The sequence below is a fragment of the Trichomycterus rosablanca genome, chromosome 15 (assembly GCF_030014385.1).
Source record: "Trichomycterus rosablanca isolate fTriRos1 chromosome 15, fTriRos1.hap1, whole genome shotgun sequence".
Lineage (NCBI taxonomy): Eukaryota > Metazoa > Chordata > Actinopteri > Siluriformes > Trichomycteridae > Trichomycterus > Trichomycterus rosablanca.
In genome coordinates, this window is record NC_086002.1 from 17,472,369 (window position 1) to 17,493,168 (window position 20,800).

General features: G+C 41.2%; 1 protein-coding gene and 1 pseudogene across 1 annotated transcript in view; one reads left to right on the forward strand and one right to left on the reverse strand.

The window, feature by feature from the left end:
* LOC134328236 (NACHT, LRR and PYD domains-containing protein 12-like) overlaps positions 1-20,800 on the reverse strand; it is a 373,426-nt gene that overhangs the window by 49,983 nt on the left and 302,643 nt on the right. The window lies entirely within an intron of this gene.
* Positions 1,903-2,011, forward strand: LOC134329648 (5S ribosomal RNA; annotated as a pseudogene).

Below are 20,800 nucleotides of genomic sequence, written 5' to 3' on the forward strand. Positions count from 1 at the left end.
ACAAGCTGTACACTGACTACTCTAAGTTATATCCAAGTTTCATGTCTATAGTGTTGTCCCATGAAAAGATATAATAAAATATTTGCAGAAATGTGAGGGGTGTACTCACTTTTGTGATACACTGTATGTAGTGTACAGTATATACTGGTGCAGAATGTATACAGTATACAGTGTATACTGTACTACATTCTGCACCAGTATATACTGTACACTACATACAGCAACAATACATACTGTATACTTAATCGTGCACTAGTGTATACTGTATACTACATTCTGCACCAGTATACTGTATACTACATACAGCAACAATACATACTGTATACTGAATAGTGCACTAGTGTACAATAGTGCACTATTTAGTATACAGTATGTATTGTTGCTGTATGTTGTGTACAGTATTAACTAGTACAGTTTAGTATATACTGGTGCAGTATGTAGTATGTACTATATGCAGTACATAAAAAATTTCAAGTCTCTCCAACTTAAAAATTCTTAGTGACCCGTTGCATCTAATTGTTTTAGTTGGCCTAATTTAAGTTATCTGAAATGCATATTTTAAGTTCTGCTGACAACCATAAAATTTAGGACCAAAAAAAAAAAAAAAAAAGTTGTGTCAATGAAATTCATCAAATACATCTTGCTGGCCCAACAATATATTTTCAATTCTGTCAACAACATTTGTTTAGTCCAGTTAATTATGAATTAGTATCAAAGTAAACGTAAAATATACTGAATAAGTGAACACTGCATAGCAAACGTAAATACTTAACAAATAAATTTTATTTGCATGTATCATATAAACAATAATTTTTTTTAAACATTCAGCACTCACAAGCATCAAACAAATTACAAGTTATACATGTTATAGTGTCTAATTGAAACAATTTATATTAGAAAATGTAAGTAGAGCCTAAATGTCGTTTTTAAGGTGCAAGGGCAACTACAAATTACAAGTCAACTTAGCAACTGAATATAATTGTTAATTTTTAAGGTGGAATAAAAACCAGTTTCGATGGTTTGGTGTTTAGAAGGCATTAGTGTAGTCAGGCAGGTTGTCCATTACTACCTCTTCTTCAATTACAACTGCAACATTGACTGCACTGGACAGTGATCTTGATAAAACAGCACTCTCCTTCACCACTTCAAGAATCCCCATTTTCATGTTCTTTGTGGTCCTGTAATGCTTATCAGAGCCCCATTTATGTGTAAGAAATTGCATATTAACACAAGCACTGACATGCTAATAAAATGGTACTTGTAGTACATCAGTCAGCACGTAAAAATCAAACTAAAGTAAGAAAAGTTTTCTTAGATTCCCCAAGTGTGCACAGACAAATCCATACCACATTTACAAGATGTAACTTATTTCTAGCACCACTATATGGGGATGATGTCTGGACATAACCTGGACCCTGCTTAGCTTCCGAGATCGGACGAGATCAGGTGTTCTCAGGGTGGTGTGGCCGTAAGCGAGAGATGCTGCAAATAGTTTCCCTTTTATAGTCGTCCATCATTCAGCCTTTCACTTCACCAGGTTTAGTCTTTTTCTTTCTCTATTCTACACGCCCTATTTTAAAAAGCGTCTCATAGTTCCTATGTACCAGAAAAGTCGTCATTTCATGCCTGCAACATCTTACAAAAACACTTGGGACGGGAGAGCCTTTATAAACTAATCAAGCTCGTCATATTTAAGGCGCTATAAAGTCTCAAGTGGAAGACCAAAGCAATTCATTCATTTATAGACGGTGGTGTATATGCTGTTACGCTTTAACCTATACTTTTACAGGAAAAGAAATGATGTCTAAAATAACAAAAAACACAACAAATAATCTAAACATACTGAAGTGAAAGGCTGAATGATGGACGTCTTTAAAAGGGAAACTATTTGCGGCGTCTCTCGCTTACGGCCACACCACCCTAAGAACGCCCGATCTCGGAAGCTAAGCAGGGTCGGGCCTGGTTAGTACTTGGATGGGAGACCGCCTGGGAATACCAGGTGCTGGAGGCTTTTCCTCACACATCTTTACTTCAACCTCCTGCCAAAGGAGCTTAAAATTTTCTTTTTTTTCTTCATCATCAAAGCAATACGTGAAGAAAAAGGCCAGCTGACACTTTCATTCTGAGTAAAACACTTATCCATCCTTGCTGTACAAAAGGAAATTATTTAAATTAAAAAAACGAAAAAAAAAAAAAAAAAAAACAGTTCCTTCCACAGTCCAAAGACATGCAAGTGAGGTGAATTGGAGACACTAAATTGTCCAGGACTGTGTTCGATATAACCTTGTGAACTGATGAACCTTGTGTAATAAGTAACAACAGTCATGAATGTAAACAAAGTGTAAAACATGACGTTAAAGTCCTAATAAACAAACAAACAAACAGTATATTTTGATTGCATGTATTCTGATATTTCATTGTCTTTTAGTTATTTTAGTATTTTAGTTATTTATTATTTATTATTATTTAGTTATTTTAGTATTTCACGTATATTGTAATATAATAATAATGACCGGGCGAGGGCAGCCAATGGGTGTGGGGGCGGTGGGTGCTGCAGTGCTGTCGGGGGTTGAGTCGTGGAGGCCCCCCCCCCCCTTGCCATGGGCCTCTGCCTTGTTAAAACATTTTCTCCTGATTGTGAAACAGTGTGAACATTTCCAAATGCACGTATTAAGGTTATTGTGAAACATTACCCATTAGTTTAGAAAACTTTTTAGGACTTTGAGTGCTTTATACATTTTCATGAAGATATGAGAAATTTCATCAATTCATTGTCTGTTTTACCACTGCTTTATCCAATTTAGGGTTGTGGTGGGTACAGTTCTCACACACACACACTGTTTTTTACTGTTCTACATTAGTGGCATGTTTACTGTGTTACAATGTTTTTTTAAGAAGTAAAAACTTATATAACATAAAAATTGTGATATTTTGATGGAACACTATAAGTTCAGTTGTTATTGGTTAACTGACAACGAATGAAAATTGGTTATTAATAATAATTAGGGCTGTCGAAGTTAACGCGATAATAACGCATTAACGCGATCTCAATTTAACGCGATTTAAAAAAATAGTGCCGTTAACGCAAATTCTATTTGGCCCTGCGAGTCATCCGTAGTTCATGTTGAGGCTTGCCACCGTTTTGCGGTTTGTTAACATAATGTAATCGAGCGTCGTATTGATGCACTTGCTTAATAAAGAAATAAATACACTGTATATTCACAAATTGTCGGGAGCATTTAACACTTTATTAACTCCTTCTGTCGTCGCGTTAAGGTCTCAGCATACTTCCAGCGAAACTAAGTTCGCGAGTGTCACGCGAAGCCAAACGCGTCTTCGCGAGCTTACAAGCTGGCATACTTCTAGCGGTTTCGTTTTGCCTGTCGCGTCTGCTCCACAGCTGCATGTGACGCGGTGACATTTATAATGTAAAGACAAATTAATGTAATTTAAATTTAGTGACTACCAAAAAACGATGGCTGTGTCCAAAATCGCATAGTAAATAGAGGTAGTGTGCACTGCTTGGCCGGTACAGAAATAAGCTCTTTCAGTACGCAAGTGCGCTGTGTTTGCATACACAAAAATGCTGCCCAAGCAGTAGATTATCCAGGTACTTTTCGTGTACTGTTTAGTAAATGCTTAATGCTTAATAATGATTAATAACTGCATACTGTTCAGTATAAAAGTAGTGATTTCGGACGCAGCCGATGATCACAGTTGAGACGCTCCTCAAAACCCGTGTTTGTTTTCATGACACGCCTCTTTTTTTAACCGACCAATCACAGGTGTTGTCGCGGCGTGACGTCGTCCGCGGAGTTCGCCCAGCTTCCATGTGCGCGACAAGGCGAGCGAAGCCTCTGCGCGACGTCCACGGTTGTTCGTTTTCTCTGCGATTACGTCACATCGGTCGCCGAAGCCAGGCGAATGTCGTTTCCGCATGAAGTATGCTGAGGCCTTTAGCCGAGCATGCTACTCCATGAGCTATGGAAGCCCCAAAGGGTCAAAACACACTCACTTCGTGTAGAAACGTCCATCAAACCATTGTCACGATACAACCACAGAAAAGTCTGTTACAATAACTACGCCTTATCCCACCTAAAGCACCGCTGATCTACAATGTTTGCTGATGGAGAAATTTTAACCTACAATCTGACATATATACGAAGTCAAGGGTCTCTGCTGGATAGTATTACTGCCTAGTATGTGAGTGAATAAAACTCCCTTACAGTTTTCTCTTGTCCCATGTTAGGAAAATTAAAATTGGACACCCCACCTGTTAGCAAAGTAAAACAGTGAGTTACAATTGAGTTGGTGCAAGGTCGATGTGAAGGGAGTAAAACAGATAATTGCTAGCACTCAGATACATAGAAGAACTCCCTAATAATGTCCTGTACCGATAAGGCCGGATTCGGTGCCTCGGACAAGGTCAATGACGACAATAAAGTAACATCTGAAAGAATTAATTAGGACTGGTTTGAACAGACCATGAGAACAAAGAACTCGATTTATAGAGAAGGTGTGGGCAAAGTTATAAAAGCACGTTGAACTCTGCGCACGGGGTCTGTCTCTCTCTGACTTGCATTGATTGTTCTCTGAAAGCAGAAGTGCAGATACCAGCTGGTGAGGCCTGAGGAGAACCAAACCTTTTCTAAATAAACTTTGTTAGACTTGAGAACTTGGCTAATTGATCATTTGTCACCCAGAACTCGATTTATCGATTAATTGGTAGCAGAGGATGGTTCTGGGCTTTGATAAATGATCAATAAATGATCAATTTTTTGTGATTTTAGTTAGTTTTACATTTTGGAGGACTTGGAATATTTTTGACTGGAGCCAACTGAGCGGACAAATTTCCTGCACTCCCTGTGCGCGCACTAAAAGGTAAGGGCACTTTAGCTCTTTTATTTAGCTGAAACTTGTATTTAGGGGGAGTGTGGTGAATTAATTTGCTCAGTGTAAGTGCTGGTAAATTCAGTGTAATTAAGGTAATAAAGAGTTTGGTTATTCTTTGGTTCTCATTCTGTCATTCTTTGTTTCTGCGAATCCCACTTAGTATAAGTTGGCCAACGACAGAGAGTATAATTGTGTGAAGTAATTAGGATAAAGGAGACTCTCTGATAAAGCTAAGGGAGCTTTTAGAGTTCTTTGTCTATCTATATGTCTATGTGAATTGGATTCTGGACAGTTGAAATAAGACTGTATTGGTTTATGTGTTTAGTTTGTGAATTGGAGCAAGCGTGGACAGGTATTTCTGAGGTTGCGTAATCCCTGGCACCTTGTCTGTGGACAGGTGTTTCTGAGGTGGTGTAAATCCTGGTACCTTGTGGACAGGTATTGCTGAGGTTGAGTAATTCCTGGCGCCTTGATGTTTCTGGGGTGGTGTGATTCACGTAATACCTGGCATCTTGGTGTTTCTGAGGTGGTGTAAATCCTGGTACCTTGTTCATTTTGTGCCACGCTTGAGGCCACGTGTAAAAGTGCTAAGGGAGCCATTACCGTGCAATTGTGGAACTCCTTACCACGTAGTTTTGAGTCAATTCCAAATTAATTTTCAGTGAGATTCTGGCGCATTATTTCCCTTACTAACTGTGCGTGTTTTGTTGTTTTGTCCTGAGTCTACTAACTCTTGCTGGGTATATTTGTTCTGCTTGTCTAAACGTGTCAATAGAGTAGTTGTGTTTGTGTGTAAAATGACTGCTGCTACTGCCGGTGAGTTGAAGAAGTTGGTTATGTTGAGGATTTTAGACACAACTACCTCAAAAGACAGAAAGGATGTGGAGCAATGTTTGGCAGAGTGGTTTGTGAAACACACCAAGGTGGGCCTGTACCCAAGTGATTTTGAACCAGTACCTGACAAATTAGAGCGTCAAAAAATTGTCATCGTAGCGAGGAAAAATCTGGCTGACGCCCAACAGCGAGTTGGACAAGTTACTGCCGTCAAAAAACTCTTGGCGAAAAAGGAAGTTGATAAATTGGTAGATAAACTTGCTTTTACAAAACGTGTGTTACAATACATGACCGGTGTGTGTGAGGAGAAGGGAGGGGTGGAGAAAGGGGTGCTGCCCACTGCTGCACTCACCGGACAGCCCACCACAGAACACACCCCGACTACGTCATTATGTGACGAAAAGGGAGGGGTTGAGCATCTGACTACTCAGCCCACAGCTGAGCAGATCGTGGTTACGTCATTCCCCCACCTTACTCTCCCCGTCACACACAGACACAGGAAGTCACCACTTCCTCTAACACACAGACACAGACTCACAGAGCAGCGCCGTCTGCTCCGGTTTGCCCTGACTTGACTACATTACAGATGCCGACTATGGTTGACAATACACAAGTGCTTACTGCTGCAGATGAGGAAAGTGTTTCCCAAATGACAAATGTGGCTTTGAAAATAACTCAAGGTTGGCTTGAAGGTGTTTGCCCTTTACAGGAGGAAGTTAATAAAGACCTTGTTTCAGCAGTAAGACAGTTAAAGGAGGAAATGGAGGGACTGCGTGTTGAGAATCGAGAAAGGGTGAGACAGGCAGAGGAGGAGTTGGTGAAATATGTCTTTGAAAATAGGGAAGCTGGAAAAGACAGTGAGCAGATAAATAAACCTAGAACTAGTGGTTCCAGCAAAGTTAAACGAGGTGAGTGTCAGAGCTTAAGCCCAGAAAGGAGCCCAACCCATGCTTGTAGAGGTAATGATTGTTGTGGTACCCCCTGTGTTGAGATAGGGCCTCTGGAGGAAAGCAGACACCCTGCAGGTAATGAAAGGACAGAAAGGGACTCTATTGTCATAACAGGTTATGACTTAGACTGTCAAAGGTACGATGAGGAAGCTCAGATGAATAAGGAAAAGAAGGCGTTACAGGAGTCAATAGCAAAGCGTAAACACGACATCAGACAGATTGAGAGCGAACTAGCCTCTCTGTCAGCGACACCACAAGCATCTCCCAGCACACACACAGGGACAATAGTCACTAGATCACAGACCTATAAGCTTAGAGAACAATCACATGAAGGTGATTTGTCTGAACACACAGAGGACACTGAGTTACACAGAGTTTTTCCCTTAAGAACTAGACTAGGGACACGGGAATATGAGCCATGGTCTCATAGAGATTTACAGTCACTGGTGGATTCGTTGCCGCCATTAGCTAAAGGTGCCAGTAATTGGATTAGCACTTTAGAATCGTTGACTGCAGGTGAAGTTTTGGCTGTGGGGGACATGAGAGCATTAATGGGAAGGATTGGGAATAGTGAAAACTGGCAGGATTTAGAGAGGGCTGTGGGAATGCAAAATATGGCAAATTCTGACCGATTTAATCCTGTTAGAAATGTAGTATGGACAAGGTTGCGGACCCAACACCCTACTGTTGTGAACTTTCAAGCCCTTACAGGTGTCACCAGGAATTCAGGGGAGGAGCCAGTTGAATTCATCCAACGCATGAAGGACCTGTGGAAGAGGAACACAGGTGGTAGGCCAGATGTTAACGTGGCCACTGAAACACTTTTCAGACAAGCTGTACTTGCTTCATTACCGTTATCAGTGCAAAATAAATTAGATGATGTAGTGGGACTTAATCAATTGGATGAGGGCCCGTGGTCTTCTCATGTCATCCACTACATGGTCAAACATGATAAAAAGTTAGCTGAAGCAGAAAACCAGGATAAAATGACACTTGCTAAAATACATAAGGACAAATTGGAGGCCAATAAGGTTAAAAAGCAATTGGTGGAGGTGGTGGACACTCAGTCCCTACAGGCAGTAGCCACACCCAGTATGGTGCCAGTACAAAATGCAACTGTGTTACCACAGCCCATACCATCTGCCCAAATAATGGTACCAATTCAGGGGGTACCTGCCCCGCCTACATATTACCAAAATGTGCAAAACTACCCTAACAGGGGCAGAGGTTTTGGTAGACAAGGTCCAAGAGGGTCTGAAAGAAATTTCAGAACATCTTGGGACCACAGACACACCCAAAGGGGTTGCTTTAATTGTGGGGCCCTAGAACACTGGTGGAGAAATTGCCCACACCCAGCCCAATCACAGCACACTCAATTGGCACCTGTTCCTGCGCCACAGACATCATACTATGCACCCCCAGCCGCAAACACTTTACCAGCAGTCCCAGTTCAGGCCAGACTACCAGCAGGGTATCGGCCTATGAATCAGAATTACTACAGTAACCAATGATGCTGCCCAGTTTCCAGTTCCTCTCCTGGTTGCACCAATGAACCAATGTTGACTTTATTAGTTGCAGGAGAGCAAGTTGACTTCCTGGTTGACACTGGAGCCACAACTTCTGTGTTAACCAATCCAAGTTGGGGAAGTCAGTTATCTGGCAGGACTGCCAGCACTACTGGATTCTCGGGAGTACCCATGGTGCAACCATTTACGACCCCTTTGCCGGTGAGGATAGGAACTGAGACTGTGTATCATTCTTTTTTACATTCCCAAAATTGTCCTGTTAATTTGTTAGGGAGGGATTTGCTTTGTCTTGTTTCATGTACCATTTTCTGTGATAGGGATGGCAAACTGACTGTCTATTCAAGTGATGACTCAGACACATTTTGTAGAATTTTAGTGACTTCTTCTGTTCCAGACACAATACCCAACATGTGTGACATCTACTGGGCAAAATTGGATGCACCAGTTGCAACGTCTGATCACAGCAACATTCTGTACTTCTTTGCGCTATGGAAACCTTGGCTCACTGCCCATACGCCTATGGTACCTCCAAAAGATCCTCCACACTGCACTATGCATTACACAAGAGAACCTGATGACCAGTATGAACATGACTGGTACAGTCTTGCGGAGGGTCAACAAACCTCTGTACACACTGACTATCTGATCTTGGGACCTGAGGGTGTCGCTGCCCATGTGCAGCTGTCCTCCGACCAGTCTTTGCTTTGGCATTTTGATCCTGACTCCTGCGCACCACATGTCTCACTGCTACTGGCTGCTGGAAAGGAGGCCAGAGCACTGGGGCCTATGATGCGTTTAGCCATGTCACAGGACTACCAGGACACTGAAGTTCCTGGTTTGTTAGTCTCGCACTGTGGCCGCTTTTGGAAAATTCTTTGTGACTGTTCTGACCTGGCTACTTTTGAACACCAACAACTAACTAGATTTCATGGCAGAGAACTGTCAGACCACTGTGACACAGTAACACATTTAGCTGAGGTTCCAGCTCAGTTATGGACAGTCAGTAAGGTGGATGTTGGATGTGTGTCACACCATCTGGCCCCAATCACACTAAAATCTAATGTGCAAGTGGTTGACAAACCACAATATCCTCTGAAGCCTGAAGCACAGGCTGGCATTCACAGCACCATTCAGGACTTATTGAATGTAGGAGTCCTTGAGCCCACAACCTCTGATTGGAACACGCCCATTTTGCCTGTTAAGAAACCAGGACGACAGGAGTACCGAATGGTGCATGACCTCAGACTGATTAATCACGTCACAGTCACTGAAAACATTCCTGTTCCTGATCCTTACAGATCCTTACAAAACCTGACACCTGACCATTGTGTCTTCACAGTTATTGACTTGGCTAATGCTTTTTTCAGCATTCCTATTTCTGATGACGTCAAGCCAATTTTTGCTTTCACTTACTTGAATCAAAAGTACACGTACACCAGACTTCCCCAGGGTTACAAAGACAGTCCTGGTATCTTTAATCAGTGTTTGCTTACTGACCTTTCTGTTCTGATTGACTCACAGATCTTACACAAGGACACAGTCTTGATCCAGTACGTGGATGACCTTTTGATTGCCTGCACTTCAGACACTGTCTGCTTGCATGACACAGTCTCTACCTTGACTCATTTAGCCAATTTAGGTTATAAGGTGAACAAGACCAAACTTCAGGTTTGCAGACCTGTTGTTACCTTCTTGGGACGAGTGGTTTCTGTCAAAGGACATTCCATGACAGCAGACACTAGAAACACCATCTTGCATCATCCTCAGCCGACCACAGTGAGTCACCTTCTGTCCTTTCTTGGTCTGACGGGCTACTCAAGGAATTATATTCCTAACTATTCTGGTATTGTTGACCCATTGAGAGCTGAAGTTACCAGACTAGGCCAGAAAAATTTGTCTGCGAAAATTACCTGGACACCTGAACTACATGCTGCGTTCATTGCCCTAAAACAACAATTGTCACTGGCCAGTGAGCTTCAAACGCCAGACTACTCTAAATCATTTTACTTGGATGTTTCTGAAAGAGAATGCATTGTGAATGCAGTTCTATTTCAGAAAAGGGGGAGTGAGAGAGTGGTACTTTTGTATCACAGCTCAAAATTGGACCCAGTAGTCTGTGGACAACCAGGTTGTACAAGGTACCTGGCAGCATTGGCAACTGCCATTACAAAAACTGCTCACTTGGTGATGTGCCACCCCCTGACGGTCAACACGACACATGGAGTAGTTGCTTTTTTGACGTCAGCGGCCTTCACCCTGTCTAGAACGAGAAAAGACAGGATTGACAGCATTTTGACTCAGCCACACATCACTTTCACTTCAGGAGGAATTGTGAACATGACTGAAGGACTGACACAGGACCAACACTCAGAACCTCATTGCTGTGAGGCAATTACCCAGAAACTTCTGAAAAGTAGGGAAGACCTCAGAGACGAGCCCCTAGAACAGCCTGACTTAACACTTTTTTGTGATGGGTGTTGTTACAAAGCAGAGAAAGGACTGATTGCTTCTTTTGCAGTAGTCATGCACACACCAGATAAGTTCGTTGTGGTGGACTCAGGAATAGTCCCACAACCAGCTTCAGCTCAATTAGCAGAAATAACAGCATTGACCAAGGCTTTGGATTTTGCTGTAGGACAAACAGTTAACATCTATACTGATTCTGCCTATGCCCACTCAGCTGTCCATGTTGATGGACCACAATGGCTGAGGAGAGGTTTGGTGACAGCACAAGGCACCCCTATCAAACACAGCACACAAATTCACAACTTGATGGAAAGCTTAAAACTCCCAGCACAAGTAGCCATCGTAAAGTGTAAAGGCCACTCTAAGGAAGGTGATCTGATAGCTCAGGGAAATGATGCAGCAGATCAGGCAGCCAAGACAGTAGGAGGGTACAAACTAACTCAATGTGTTGTGCTAGGGACAGAACAGGAGCCAGAACTAACAGAGGAAAGCTTGAAAGAGATTCAAGGGAAAGCTAGCCCCTATGAAAAATCAGTATGGATAGAGAAAGGAGCAAAAGAGAGTGAAGGGATTTGGAGAAATCCAGAAGGGAAACCAGTAGCCACTTTGGGACTTCTAGGACTGCTAATGAGAGAAGCACATGGACCCACACACACAGGCATACCAGTAATGACTGACGTAATTGGGTCTAAATGGTGGCACCCTTACCTTAGAGACATGATCAAACAACATGTGAGTGAATGCAGTGTGTGCCAGTCTTTCAATCCAAAGCCAGGTTACAAGATTGACATAGGGAAATTCCCAACACCTGAAGGACCATTCAAAGAGGTTTGTATTGATTACACTGATATGGGTCCTGACCAACGCGTGAGTGGGTACAGGTACATCTTGGTGATGGTGGATCGATTTTCCAGGTGGGTGGAAGCCATTCCTGCCAAAAAGGAAGATGCCAAAACAGTGGTTAAATGGCTAAAAAATGAACTGATTCCCAGGTTTGGTGTGCCCAAAGTAATCAGGTCTGACAATGGGACACATTTTAATAACAAAATATTGGCTGAAGTTGAATTGGCCCTGGGAATCACGCACAAATTTGGCTCTGTTTACCACCCGCAATCTCAAGGGTTGGTGGAAAGAGCCAACCATACTATAAAGGTCAAATTGGCAAAAGCATGCCATAACTCAAAACTATCCTGGGTGGAAGCACTTCCATTGGTGCTTATGTCAATGAGATCCTCACCAAAGGGGGACAGCCATTTGTCTCCTCACCAAATTTTGACCGGGAGACCCATGCCTGGTCCATTTAGGGACAGGACAATTGGCAAAGCGTTAGATTTAATGGAGGAAGAACTGGATGGGTATATGAATGCTTTAACAAAGCTTATTTCCAGGATTGACCAACAGGTGACTAAAGAACAAGGAGAAGAGGACACCAGGACTCCGGCACCAGTGGTCGGAGAGTGGGTAAGAACCAAGGTCCACAAGAGGAAGTGGAATGAGCCAAGGTGGACAGGTCCATGGAAAGTGGAAGAAGTGACATCACATGCAGTGAAAGTACAGGGTAAGAATCACAAACACTGGCACCACATCACCCACTGTGTTCCAGCAGAACCGCCATCCAGAACTACTGAGGAGGTCCAAACACAACTGAAGAACTTGCCAGTGTGGTGGGAAGTGCCTCCCCTTCCAGAGCAAACCTCTGACTGGTGGCAAGAAATAGGGGGAGACGTGGTTACAGAAGGAGGTGAGTATATTGCTCATTGTGTAGGTGCAGACCTGACTCTTGGAGCTGGAGTGGCAAAGCAGATAAGAAGCCAACTAGGAGTGGAAGGTCTGAATCCTGTTCAGGTTGGTAAGTGTGCAGTACACACAGGAAAGGGGGTGACTGTGTTTAATCTGGTAACCAAGAGGTGGTCTACTGACAAGCCTAAGCTTAGAGATTTTATCTCAGCAGTAGAAAATTTGACGGAGCTGCTGCTGGCACTTAATGTGCCCACTCTGGGGATTCCAAAATTAGGGTGTGGACTGGATCAGTTGGAGTGGAAAGTAGTGAAACCAATTCTCAAATCTTATTTGAGCCAAACAAAGACCCAAGTTACAGTTTTCCATTAAAGCTAGTTCAAGTACTTTCAGTAAAATGCCGTTTAACCCACCTACAGATCCGGTTGGACAAGCCATGAGAAGGTTGGGCTGTAGAACTTGGTGTATTACCACGACTGTAATGATGATGCTATCCATAACATTTGTGGTTTTTGTATTGATTCTCTGTGAAAAGGGGGAAGAAATAAGGAAGAAACAGTTTGATGATGGGTGGTTAGAGGTTATTGAAGGAGAGGACAAGGAAGGGAAAGACAGGATTCAGAATTTTACTAATGTAAACGACACACAGACAGGGCTAAAAAGACAGAAAAGGGCAGTTGCAGCACCTTTTCAGCCTGGTGTAACAGTAGAGATAAATTACAATGAGTCAACCACGATCCTGTTTGACATACGTACAGTTATGGGAAAAGACAGGAAAAATCTGAACTGGAGAGGGCATGATGTGTATGGATGTGATAGTTGGACTCCTAAGTATGCGCTCAGGTGGGGCACGTCAGAAATATATTGTGACTCTTGGAACTCTGTATTCACTCACACTAACCCGCGCTATAAAAATCAATATCAGCCTAGTTATCTTCTGTCGAAAGCCGTCTGCATGTGGAGAAAAGGTAAGAGTAGAGTGTTTCCATACTTTAACATGACACTAAGGGGGGATCAAGCCTTGTTGTCTGTTCCGGTATTAGCTGATTATGGGTGGAAAAACACAGATCTATTTTGTATCACAGTGGGTGCTGACATATCAGGTAGTGATCCATTAGGGAGACTATGTCTGAAACCTAGGACTACAAGCAAAACTGACAATTTAGGTGAACCAGCCCCGATTGTTTCTGATGGAGGACAGGCAGTGACGATACTTCAGACCCAGAACATGACATGGAGAGACCAGCTGGCTGTCGAAACAGGATTCACCGACAAAAACTTGTGGCTGGAATGGGTAAGATACACATCAGAAGGTTTGGGGGTTAACAATTGTTTTGTTTGTGCTGCAGCTAATCCTAAATTAGCTACACATCCCATGTCAGGAGAAAACTTAACATGTTTGGTAACGTTATTTAGTACACCTATGACTATAGAAAACACTACAGTCTGCCAAGAATTGGAAAAAGGGTTTTCTATTTCTAACCAACCATTACCTGCGAACATTGTAGCATACAAGGGTAATTATACATGTTTCCACTCCACTGTATCTGGGCAAATTGATAGAGGGCAGTTCCCCGAAGGGTGGTGCAGCAAGACTGAAAACATCAGTCTCAAAAATACTACCTTTTACAATCAAATGACAAACAGAGCTGATTTGCTGTGGCTATGTGGTGATTTGAAAGTAAGAAGGAGACTGTCCGGTGTGTGGACAGGAGAATGTGCTCTTGTTTCTTTAATAATGCCTTTCAGGATCTTCAGACATGACGGAGTGAAGGATCCAGCTGGTGTTATGAGAAGTCACAGGCAGACCAGAGAAGTGAAACCTGGAGGATCATTTGATAAAACTGTATGGATAGATGGGATCGGCGTTCCCAGAGGAGTTCCTGATGAGTTCAAAGCCAGAGATCAAGTCGCATCTGGTTTTGAAAGCATCTTGTTCTGGTGGTCAACTATTAATAAAAATGTGGATTGGATTAACTATCTCTATTACAACCAGCAACGATTCGTGAACTTTACTGTTCAGGCAGTAGAGGGACTTAGGGACCAATTGGATAAAACCTCACTGATGACTATCCAGAATAGAATGGCCCTAGACATGTTATTGGCAGATAAAGGAGGTGTCTGTCACATGGTTGGAGCAACCTGTTGTACTTTCATCCCCAACAATACAGCCCCAGATGGTACTGTCTCTAGAGCCCTTGAAGGTTTGAAAGCCTTGTCCAAAGAATGGAAGGAAAATTCAGGTATAGACAATCCCTTTACTAAATGGCTGGAAAAAATGTTTGGGTCTTGGAAAGGTCTGATCATGCAATTAGCCATGGCTGTGTGTGTAAGTTTGGCTATGGTGGTCGTGTGTGGGTGTTGCTGCGTGCCTTGCATCAGAGCTCTGATAGTAAAATTTATCAACACTGTGATCCAAAAGGGGGCCTCTCCTGTTACAACAGGTGAGACAGTACTGTTCATGTCGACAGGGCTTAACCCTGACGCTCATGAGGATCTGGGTGGTCAAAATGAGGATGAGTATGTTGATTTCTTTGCTTTGGGAAGTGTGTGATTTATTCACAGGAACACCTTGGAGTTGGACAACATCCAGAGGATACGAAGCAAGAATAGAAGATTGTCTTCTGAATTTACTATGTCTTTTTTACTTAGCTTGCATTACAACAATACACAAACATTTAGAGGAACACTTGATAGCAAATGAATAAGGTAATGGGTAAATACAACACACATAGGTACATTTGCTTTTAGCACAGGTTACAAATATATCTTAGTATACAGTAGGTTCTGTATGTTTGATGATGGTTCAGGGAGAAAAGTTGGTCTGGGGAATGTGATAGCTTGAAGCAGTTTCTGGGAAGATTGCCAGAACACCTGCTTTGTCTCACCTTGCCAACAGGGAGACTGTGCCCTTGGGAAAGGCACAACGTAAGGAGTGATCTAAGGGGGAGGTCACTGATAAATGAGGCTGTCGTTTCTCATACTGAACCAGACACCCTGTTAATAAAAGATATCATCATCAAAAACATGGAACACCTTTTTGTATTTCATTTTATTTTTGTGTGGTTATGTATAATCAATTTGATGGCATCACAATGACATAATGGGAATTTAGCGTATTTTAGTTTAATTACATATGATTATCACATATAGGTGCTTCCCGTCTCTAAAGGACGTTAAACTCTGCTCTATCAGGTATCTGAGGGTCCACGCATGCTTTTAATTGTGTAAGTTTGAGATCTGACTTCTGCTATTGGAGAAGAATGCAATGTTTTGCATTCTAAGGGGGATTGTTAGGAAAATTAAAATTGGACACCCCACCTGTTAGCAAAGTAAAACAGTGAGTTACAATTGAGTTGGTGCAAGGTCGATGTGAAGGGAGTAAAACAGATAATTGCTAGCACTCAGATACATAGAAGAACTCCCTAATAATGTCCTGTACCGATAAGGCCGGATTCGGTGCCTCGGACAAGGTCAATGACGACAATAAAGTAACATCTGAAAGAATTAATTAGGACTGGTTTGAACAGACCATGAGAACAAAGAACTCGATTTATAGAGAAGGTGTGGGCAAAGTTATAAAAGCACGTTGAACTCTGCGCACGGGGTCTGTCTCTCTCTGACTTGCATTGATTGTTCTCTGAAAGCAGAAGTGCAGATACCAGCTGGTGAGGCCTGAGGAGAACCAAACCTTTTCTAAATAAACTTTGTTAGACTTGAGAACTTGGCTAATTGATCATTTGTCACCCAGAACTCGATTTATCGATTACCCAGCAGTTTTTAACATAAGTACATTTAGCATAAAATGTGTTTACCATTTTAATTGTAACATTTCACTTAAAAATCCTAGTTTTCTTCTTTTTTTTAAAAATGTGATTAATCGTGATTAACTATATGAAATTCTGAGATTAATCGCGATTAAAATTTTTTATCGTTTGACAGCCCTAATAAAAATAAATTGGCAGAAGTTTGCATCACTAATAAAGACATACATACACATGCTGTAATATAAAAGCAAGTTCATGCAAATGCAACTGTTCAAAAATTCATATCAGCATTCAACGGACCAGTTGTCTGAACTTAGAATAGCAATTTTTTTTTAAACTGAACTTATAACATAAGGGTTTATATTACTGCACTCAGATAGCCACACTGTTTTCAATGTAATCTGGGCAGAGGTAGGGGTATGGAAGCTTTTGCTGTTTCTCTTGATAATGTCATCAGCAATGGCTCCTAGCTCTTTTAGTACCATCTCCACAAGCCTGTGATGGTCACCACTTCTGAAGTACCACTCACGGTACTGGCACAAGGGCACCTACAATACAATAAACCAAAAATAAAAAACATTACTAAATTACTAAATTAAAAAAAACCTACTTTTGTAGTGTTGGAATTTACTGCCACATAAACATAGATTTGTGTTTTTTATGAACTTGTTATTCATGGCAGCAGGTCTCAAAATAGTTAAAACTTGATATAATTAACATTGGGTCTTTTTGTCTTTAGATAATCTTCTTTAGTAAAGGCTAAATCTGCCCAATAACTACCAGACTTAAATTTATAAAAAGAATCACTGCTCTAGGTTTTATAACAGTTTAAAAAATAAGATATCAGTATAGTTAAAAAATACAGTAGTTAAAATGCAAATAAAAACAAAAACACTGGTTTGAAACAGTGGGTTCAATATAACTTATATTTTAATTTACTTATGTTTCAATCACTTTTGTACACATTTCTGTCTGATGAAATCTGATTCGTGATAATTTGTGTAATCTACCCACCTTTGCTAACAATTTACACCCATGTCATTGTTAAATATTTACACCCATGTCAGTGAGAGCTACAGGACACAAAAGGTGTTGATTATACTCACAAAGTTAACTGCTGGCTGTCATAGCATGGACAGTCCGAGGAGCACATTGCAAGTACTGTTCACATCCGGAAGAAGAGACAAAATCTCTTCTTCTGTCACTAAGCTTTTTGCATTAGGAGGGGGCCGGCACATTGCGGCTGGGCAGTTGGGCATCCATAAGTTAAAATCCACCTAATTAAGTGAAAAAGCAGTAGGAAATACAATTACAATACAAAGTTAAAACCAGTTTTAATAGTGAGCAGCACTATAAACTAGCCATGTTGTAATAAATATGTATGCCACTTTAAGGCACACTACAGTCCTATCTGTATTTGCTTGGTTTAATAACAGTTAATAATGTAAACACAAATAAGTGAGTTTTACAAATAATAATAATAATAATAATACATTTTATTTATATAGCGCTTTTCAAGATACTCAAAGACGCTTTACATAAGACAAATAATCAAAACAAATACGTACATACACCATACAAATCATAGTACAAAATCAAAATAGTACATCAACATCAAGAATAATTAAGATAAAAACAAAGAGAGCAGCATAAGACAGTTCATTAAAAATTAGCTAAATTATGAGAGAGAACAACAAATATAGAACAATTTCTTAAAATTAGACAGAAACAGGACAGATTTACATGCAATCAGGAAACTGAAAACTTTACAAGTTTTAGGATCTAGGACTTCACATTTCTGTCGTGATCTAAGTATAAAAACTATTAAAAAGAATAGCAAAAATAAAAGCATTTATTTCGTGTTGTTACAAGTTAAATGCCATATTGAATAGATGAGTTTTGAGAAGTGACTTGAATTTGGACAGGTCAGGACAATCTCGTAGGTGTTTGGGGAGAGCATTCCATAAAGATGGAGCAGCTATGGAAAAGGCCCTGTCACCCCAGGTCCGGTGCTTGGTCCTAGAGGGTATGGACAGTAGGTTAGCCTCAGAAGAGCGAAGGCTACGGGAGGGAATGTGCTGATGGAGCAGGTCGGTGAGGTAGTATGGGGCCTGATTATGGAGAGCTTTGTGAGTGAATAGAAGAATTTTGAATTGAATGCGTTGAGCAACGGGAAGCCAATGAAGTTTTTGTAGAACAGGTGTAATATGATCACGGGAGCGAGTATGAGTAAGGAGGCGAGCAGCTGAATTCTGGATATACTGAAGTTTTTTTAGGATTTTGTTAGATGTACCATAAAGGATGCTATTGCAATAATCAATTCTGGATGTAATAAAAGCATGAATCAAGGTTTCGGCGGCAGAAAAGGAGAGTGATGGACGTAGACGTGCTATGTTTTTTAGATGAAAGAAAGCAGTTTTGGTGATGTGATTTACATGGAGGTCAAAAGAGAGGTTGCTATCAAAAATTACACCAAGATTTCGGATGTTAGAAGACGGAGACAAAGTGTCATTATCAATGGTAATTTGAAAATTTTTTGTGGTTTTTGCCAGGGTTGTAGGACCTACGATGATCATATCTGATTTTTCACAGTTTAATTTGAGGAAATTAGCTTTCATCCACAATTTCATTTCAGTGATGCAATTTGTCAGAGTGGAGTGAAGTTCAGTATTAATGGATTTGGAGGAGATGTAAAGCTGAATATCATCAGCATAGCAGTGGAAATGTAAACCATGCCGACGTATGATGTCACCAAGGGGGAGCATATAAAGAATAAACAAAAGGGGACCTAACACTGAGCCTTGGGGAACGCCTTGGGACAGTGGAGCAATGGCAGAACTACAATTGTTGATATTAACAAACTGTTGTCTGTTTACGAGATATGACCTTAACCACAAAAGGGCAGTACCAGTGATGTTGACAGAGGATTCAAGGCGGGACAGAAGAATGGAGTGATTAATGGTGTCAAAAGCTGCAGTAAGATCAAGGAGGACGAGAATATTAATTTGTCCAGAGTCTGAGGAAAGAAGAAGGTCATTTGTGACTTTGAGGAGGGCTGACTCAGTGCTGTGCTGGGGGCGGAAACCAGACTGAAATGATTCAAATAGATTATTGGAATTTAGGTGATCTTTGAGCTGTGAGGCAACAACACGTTCCAGTATTTTCGACAGAAATGGAAGATTGGAAATGGGCCGAAAGTTACTCATAATGTTAGAGTCAAGTCCAGGTTTTTTAAGTATGGGAGTAACAGCAGCCAATTTGAGTGATTGAGGGACTGAGCCAGAACTAAGAGAGGAATTGATTATCTCTGTGATAAGTGATGAGATAACTGGAAAACAACCCTTAACAAGTTTTGATGGAGCAGGATCCAAAACACAAGTGGAGCTTCGCATCCCTGTTAAGATCTCAGATAGGTCCAAATGAGACACAGGTGAGAACTGAGACAGAGGCTGGGTAATAAATTGAGGTGAGACAGGCGGAGAAACAGAGATGACAGGGGAAACTGTCAGAAAATTGTGGATATTCTCAACTTTTGTTTGAAAAAATGAGAGGTAAGAGTTACACTTGTCAACTGTAAAGGAATTGGTAGTATTGTCAACTGGTTTGAGAAGTTTATTTATTGTGGAAAAGAGAGTCTTAGGATTTGTTGATCCAGCATGTATGAGTTCGGAATAGTAAGTGGATCGGGCTGCCGTAAGAGCGTCTTTGTAATGTTGAAGATAATCAGAATAAATCTGATAATGTACTGTTAGACCGGTTTTCTTATAAAGTCTTTCAAGCTGGCGTTTACGGGATTTCATTTGGTGAAGCTCAATTGTGTACCATGGTGCGGAATGACTAAATGAAACAAATTTGGTTCTCAAAGGAGCCAGCTCATCAAGACATGAGGCGAGTATGTCATTATAGTAATTGACAAGGTCAGATGAATTACTAGACAGTACAGGACAGACAGACATCTTTTTAACAAGAGAATCTGAGAAAGCAGAGGGAGAGATATATTGAAGATTCCTGAAGGATATTTTACGTTTAGCTCTAGTGATGGGCCTAGTGACCTCAATGTCCATGATGATTGTCAAATGATCAGAGACAGTAAGGTCATGGCTGGACGGCTGATGAACTAGGACACCAGTAGAGCAGACAAGGTCAAGAGTATGACCTTTTTTATGAGTTGGAAAATGTATATGTTGTGTGAAATTAAAACACTGTAACAATTCCAAAAATTCCCTGGCAAATTTACAGTTGTTGTCATCAATATGGATGTTAAAATCACCCATAAGCAGTACAGAGGATGAGAGGGCACTAAGCTGGGTTAAAAAATCTGAAAAGTCAGAGAGAAAGGAAGCGTTTGGCTTTGGCGGACGATAAACTACAGCAGTGACCAGAGGAGTAGGCCCTGACAACTTGAAAGCCAGGTGTTCAAAAGAAAGAGCAGCAGGAAAAGACAAAGTGGTTATTTTAATATCATCCCTATAGACTGCAGCAACACCACCACCTCGCCCTTCCATACGAGGTTCATCAATATACGAGTATCCCATTGGCGTGGTCTGATTTAACGTAAAATAATCCAAGGGTTTATGCCAAGTTTCAGTGAGACAGAAAAAGTCTAGTTCACTGTCAGATATAAATT